This window comes from Vulpes lagopus, chromosome 7, assembly GCF_018345385.1.
Source record: "Vulpes lagopus strain Blue_001 chromosome 7, ASM1834538v1, whole genome shotgun sequence".
Lineage (NCBI taxonomy): Eukaryota > Metazoa > Chordata > Mammalia > Carnivora > Canidae > Vulpes > Vulpes lagopus.
This window is the reverse complement of record NC_054830.1, coordinates 89,894,817-89,900,944: the sequence shown is the minus strand read 5'-3', so window position 1 is coordinate 89,900,944 and position 6,128 is coordinate 89,894,817. Positions and strand designations below refer to the sequence as shown.

At 35.0% G+C, this 6,128-nt stretch overlaps 1 non-coding gene across 1 annotated transcript; it reads right to left on the bottom strand.

The window, feature by feature from the left end:
- Positions 1 to 5,702: 5,702 nt before the first annotated feature.
- LOC121496427 lies at positions 5,703 to 5,809 on the bottom strand. Its single transcript, XR_005989233.1, has one exon. It is a non-coding gene; the product is annotated as a U6 spliceosomal RNA (small nuclear RNA).
- Between the last annotated feature and the right edge of the window lie 319 nt (positions 5,810 to 6,128).

Here is a 6,128-nt window from a genome sequence, read left to right as displayed (position 1 = left end):
ACTGGAGTCTTCACTAGTGCTGTTGTGAGAACACCTATATAGGTGTTTGGATGTGGCTACTTGGCTTCATTTAGCATAGTGGCTGGATTCCAAAAGCAGGCATCATAAGAGATGACCAGATAAAAATCACCTTGCTCTCCATGATATAGCCTGAAGAATCATGTGATGTCTTTCTGCAGTATCCTCTTTTTTGAATGAGTCACAAAAGCATAGTTTCAAGAGGAGAGGAAATAAGATTCCACCTTTTGATGAAGAATAGCAAGGTTCTAAAAGATCATCTGAGAGTGACACACAAGGATTTCTCAATAAGTGATTGTTATTCTTGTTTTCTTTTTCCAAAATCTACCATTTATATTATTTGTTTTCTCTTTTTTCATTTACTTATCTATCTGTTTGTTGAAGTATAATTGACATGCAACATTATATTAGTTTCAGGTGTTATAACGTGCTGATTGAATATTTTCTATGTTGTGAAATGATCAACACAATAAGTGTAATTAACATACATCACCATACATAGTTACAGAATTTTTTTCTTGTGATGAGAACTTTTAAGATCCACTCTTTTACTAACTTTTATGTATGTGATACAGTGTTTTTAACTATGGTCACCATGCCATACATTACATCTCCATGACTTATTTATTTTATAACTGAAAGTTTGTGCCTTTTGACTCTCTTCACCCATGTATTCTTATTAAATGTGTTTAAGTATCTTCAATTAAACTAATTTCCTCTGTAGCTCTTAGTAAGTGAATGGTATGATTATGTGTGTAATATTGCACTACATTGAAGGTAATGCCACTCTCTGAGAAGGGGAACAAGATCTTACCTATATGATGAGCTTGTTTTTGGATTAGTTAACTGGGGAAAAGTAGCATAATAGTAAATTGCAAACTTTTGTTGAGAGCTTATCTTGTACTAGACTAGAAAAAAATTATTTTTATTCACAATCTCATTTAATTCTTACATATAAAGTTAAAAAATGAGTATTATTAGCCCCATTTACAAAGGATAAAATTGAGTTTTAGAGAAGTGGGATAATTTGCCTGGGGGTCACACTATTAAGTATTGAAAACTAGATTTCATACCATGTCTGTATTCTTAACTGTTATAATTTGCCTCCTCTACATGAAATAGAGAGACAGCCAGGATAGAAATATAACCTTTAGTTTGACTGCAAAGAAATAGTGTCTAGGACTGGGATTGTTGATATTGCACATCAATAATAGTCACAATATGGAGGTGGACTGGAATTCAGGAAGTGATGGAATGAGGCAAGTGTCCTGCAAATTTTGCAATCCTTTAAATTAAAATATAGGTCTCGAGTTAGAATATGGAATGAAGTAGGCCAGACAATCTTGAAGCATATTTACAGAGGAGTATAACCATCTTCACACATCTGTTTCTGCACTGACAATGTTAGAAGGTAGTAACATGTTCTCATATCTACTTCCCCCACTAGGTTCTGAGTTTTTGGTAAAGCACATCGAGGACCGAGTACTCAATATATGTCTGTAAAACTATGTAGGAAGGAATTGCACTTTATTCTTTTTTGGCTCTATATTTATTTCCATTTTGTTCCCCCTGATTTTCTTTTGTAAAGTTTCTTTAAAGCAATGTGTTTCATTGATTCTAAGTGAAATCAAAGTATAGGATCTCTCTTTCTCTCTCTCTTTTATCATTTTTTGTCCAGTGCCTAAAAGCTCATCCTTGAATGACAATGTCCTGTTTGTAATAATCCTGGTGAATGAGCCCTAAGAGGAAGATGAATCCCAGAAGAATGGAAGCAATACTCTCTTATGGCCCCCAGAGATTCATATGCCTGCCCAAAATACTATATAGGTACACCTCTGTAATAAAAATTTGGAAAGAAGAGTTCAGTCATTCATCTGGACAATTAGAAAACCGTTAGAAACTGAATGACTTTATGTTCTTTAAAGTAACCAATTTATTGTATTGTTGTGACATTTTATCTGTTCTTACGTTTGACATTTGTGTGATTAACACCTCCGGTGATGCTGAAATTAAACAGATTAAAAGGATTCAGGCAGAACAAGGGTGTTCTCTAATTTTCCTGGAAACTAATCTATCCCTCTTGAATTTATAAAAGTAAACTTTTTCTTGGTTTTGTTTTGCCTTCCAAACTCTTTTCTAAGTTATTATTAGAGATGAAAATTAAGATATCAATGAAAAAATACACTCCATCACTTTGGACAGAGGAGGTATTTTCCTCGGGCTGCATCTGAGTTCCTTTCTTTAGAGGAAACAGCAGGTGAGAGTGACTATTTCTCAGCTGGTGGCAGCTTCTAAGAGAAGAATTATGTTCAGGAAAACATTTGAGATTAAAGCACATTATATCAAATTAAGATATTATATCTTAATATAAAGATATAATAAAAGAGGCATTATATAAAATTAAGATATTATTCAAATCAACTCACTGTCCAATTCTTGATTATTAGATCCTGATATTTCAAAGTTAGAGTTTTAACAACTCAGGTTCTTTATAGACCAATGACATAGATCTCCCAAACAAGGATTTCATTTAGAGATGGCACCCTATTTTGAGAAAACACAGGGACTAGCATTTACAAGCAAAATACCTGATGGACTATGTGCTTGTGCTCCCCTTTTGATCCTTACAAGTCTTTGATGGAAGTAGTATTATATAGTTATACTTATATAGTTATATAACTATATATTATATAGTTATAGTATTATATAGACTCTTGAACAATTTGGGTGTTAGGGATCCAACCCCTGTGCAGTTAAAAATCCATGTACAACTTTTGACTCCCCCAAATTTAGTAACTAATAACTTACTGTTGACTGACTGGAAGCCCCATTGATAGCATAAACAATCAATTAATACATATTTTGTATTATATGTTTTATGTACTGTGTAATCTTAAAGTAAGCTTATGTTATTAAGCAAAACATAAGGAAAAGAAAATACATTTATAGTACTCTGCTGAATTTATTGAAAAATATCCATGTATAAGTGGTACAATGCAGTTTAAGCCTGTATTGTTCAAGAGCCAACAGTATCTATTTTGTAAGGGGAAGAAACAGGCTGAGAAAGATTCAATGACTTGCCCAGGGATATGTAAAATATAAATAGAAGAGCCACCAATGGAATGCAGGTTATCCTAAACCAATGCTTCTCAAGCCTTCCCCACCTTCCCTTTTTAAAATAAGCCCAAGAGACTCCAATGCCCACATGCCCACCTCTCTTTTCTTTCTTAGTTATGGGCTACTGCTCTTTATTTCTAGACTCTTGTTTCTGGCTGGCTTCCTTCTTCCCTTTCTTATCAGGAAGTCAATAGGTTTTCTTGATAGTTTTCAATATTGGAAAATACATTTTGTCCCTATTTCATTAAATCTATAATGCCATTGATCAAAAGACTCACTATTGGACTATTTTCCACTCAGGAAAAAAATGGTTTTGACTAAACTATGATAGAATGCCTTTAAGATAGTCCTGTGTGATGCATGAATCAGTCACATCAGCTACTCCTTGTCTTTCATTAATGACAAGGGATTTGGCAATTTCTTTTATTTTCAATTCCTCTGCTTGGCATATGATAGCTAATCCCTTTTGTATGCATCTTAATAACAGAGCCTAATATAGCTTCATTTGCTTCTGGTATTTTCTCTTCTTAGGTTTTGTAAAACACATGGTTATTGTTTTGTAGGAAAATATGGGGCTCTAGTCATTCCTGATATGATGAATATTTGCTTCACTAAATCAAATTTATTCCCCACTGCTTTATTTCTATATATTTCTGCATATGTAATGATTTCTCCTTCAATGCAAATCATAGTGTAATCCTATAGAAGATATTTTAAATGGCAATTAATCTCAACAACCAAAATACTCAAAAGTCAATGGAAATGATGGCCATGTGAATATTTATAATCAAGATGTGACAAGCACATTAAAACTATCATCTGGCCAGCAGTGACTGCAACATGCCACTGAATGTAGAATTCATCCAAATTTTAGAGATATTAAAATGTGAAAAACTTTACTTTTTAGAATTAATGAGAAAAGAAATATTGACTTTGCTTTTGGATAGCTTCTGTTTTCTGCTTCTTAGATTCTGATCAGATCCTAGCTCTTTTATTCTTGAGGCATCCTTTTCCCCCATACCTCTCATCCTGCAGAGAGATACTGCTGTGCGCTGTGCCTCTACCCACTATGATATGTTTCTTCTTATACTTTAGGCTGCATTTTAGAATTTACCCCAAGGCCTGTTATAAATGTTCAGAAAATTAAATTTTTCTTTTTCCTCTTAGCGAGAGAAAACCTGACTACATTTCCAATTTTTGGCTGCGTATGTTTTCCATTTTCATTGTACCATGGTGATATGTAGCCCTTTGCTGATAGATATAGTGAGCATAAAGGGTTTTAACCCAGCACTAAACTTTTTAAAGAACTCTATAATTTGTGTGTAAGAATTACTTCCCCTTATTAGACATATTTGGAAACATTTTCATATGTAACTAATGAACAGTTTTTGAGTGTACCCTGAGAAAGGTATCTAGATAGTCACTAATTTTTGACTTTTACTACAAATTCATTTTTCTTTTTCCTCCATTCTTTATAATTTTTTCAATTGCCTGAAATATAGTAATAGTACCTGCTTACTGTACCAATCCAAACAATATGTAGTTGAAAGTGAAATTGATAGTCTCTCTCTCTTTCTAATCTCAATCTCTAATGTAACCACTGTAAACTACTATTTCCTTCGTTAACAGAAATAAAATTATGTTCAAATAGATACTGAAGATAAAGCAGCACGGAGCCCTAACTGCATCTGCTATTTTTGCTTAGTAGTATGTTGTGAGCCTAGTCCTAAGTTAGTGCGTAATGATCTATGTTCTTCTTTTTTAATTAAACCTTTATTTATTTATTTAAAAATATTTTTATTGATTCATGAGAGACACAGAGACAGAGGCAGAGACATAGGCAGAGAGAAAAGCAGGCTCCATGCAGGGATTCCAATGTGAGGCTTGATTCTGAGACTCCAGGACCACGCCCTGGGCCAAAGGAAGACCCTCAACTGCTGAGCCACTCAGGTCTCCCTAATTAAATCTTTTCAGAAAAGATTTATTTGAGAGAGAGAGAGACAGAGAGAGAGAGAGAGAGAGAGAGAGAGAGAGCAGAGGGAGGGGCAGAGGGAGAGGGAGAGGGAGAGGGAGAGGGAGAGGGAGAGGGAGAGAAGCAGACTACTTGCTGAGCACAGAGCCCGATGCAGGGCTCAATCCCAGGACCCTGAGGTTCGTGTCCTGAGCTGAAATCAAGAGTTGGTCACTTAAACAACTGAACCACTCTGGCGCCCCTATCTTGTTCTTTTAATAGCTGATGAGTGTTTCATATTAGTATATCATGATTTGGGCAACTGTTTTCCTATATATGGACATTCTAGTTGTTTATGGAGGGTGTTATTAGCAACCTTTTATTTGTTTATTTGGTTATTTTTTAAAAAATTTTATTTATTTATTTGAGAGAGAGACAGAGACAGAGCATGAATGGGGGTTGGTGGGAGTGGGGTGGGGGTGGACAGAGGGAGATGGATAGGCTGACTCCCCGTTGAGCAAGAAGGGCTCCATTCCAGGACTGGAGATCTTGAACTGAGTCAAGAGGCAGAGGCCTAACTGACTGAGCTACCCAGGCACCCTATTGATTTACTTACTTAAATATGGAAAAGCTCACGAATTTGTGTGTCACCCTTGCACAGGGGCCATGCTAATCTTCTCTGTATTGTTCCAATTTTAGCATATGTGCTGCTGAAGTGAGCACTATTAGCAACCTTTTATATGTATTTTTGGATAAGACTTTGAGAGTATTAGACATTGCTGATTTTTCTTTTTCCTTCTTTTTTTCCCCCCTGTTGGTTAGAATCCCAGAAATGAAAATACTCATTCAGGGAGTATGCATATTAGAAAAAGTACTCTCTTAATTTCCAAAATATTATCAAAATGCAGACTTTTACCAATAATAAATGAGAGTGCCAGTTTCTCTAGGTTCTCATTAACACTGCTGGTAATCAAACTCTTACATTGTCATCCAATAGGCAAAATAGTATCTTCCTTTAATTTGCATTTCCCTTTTTACCAGT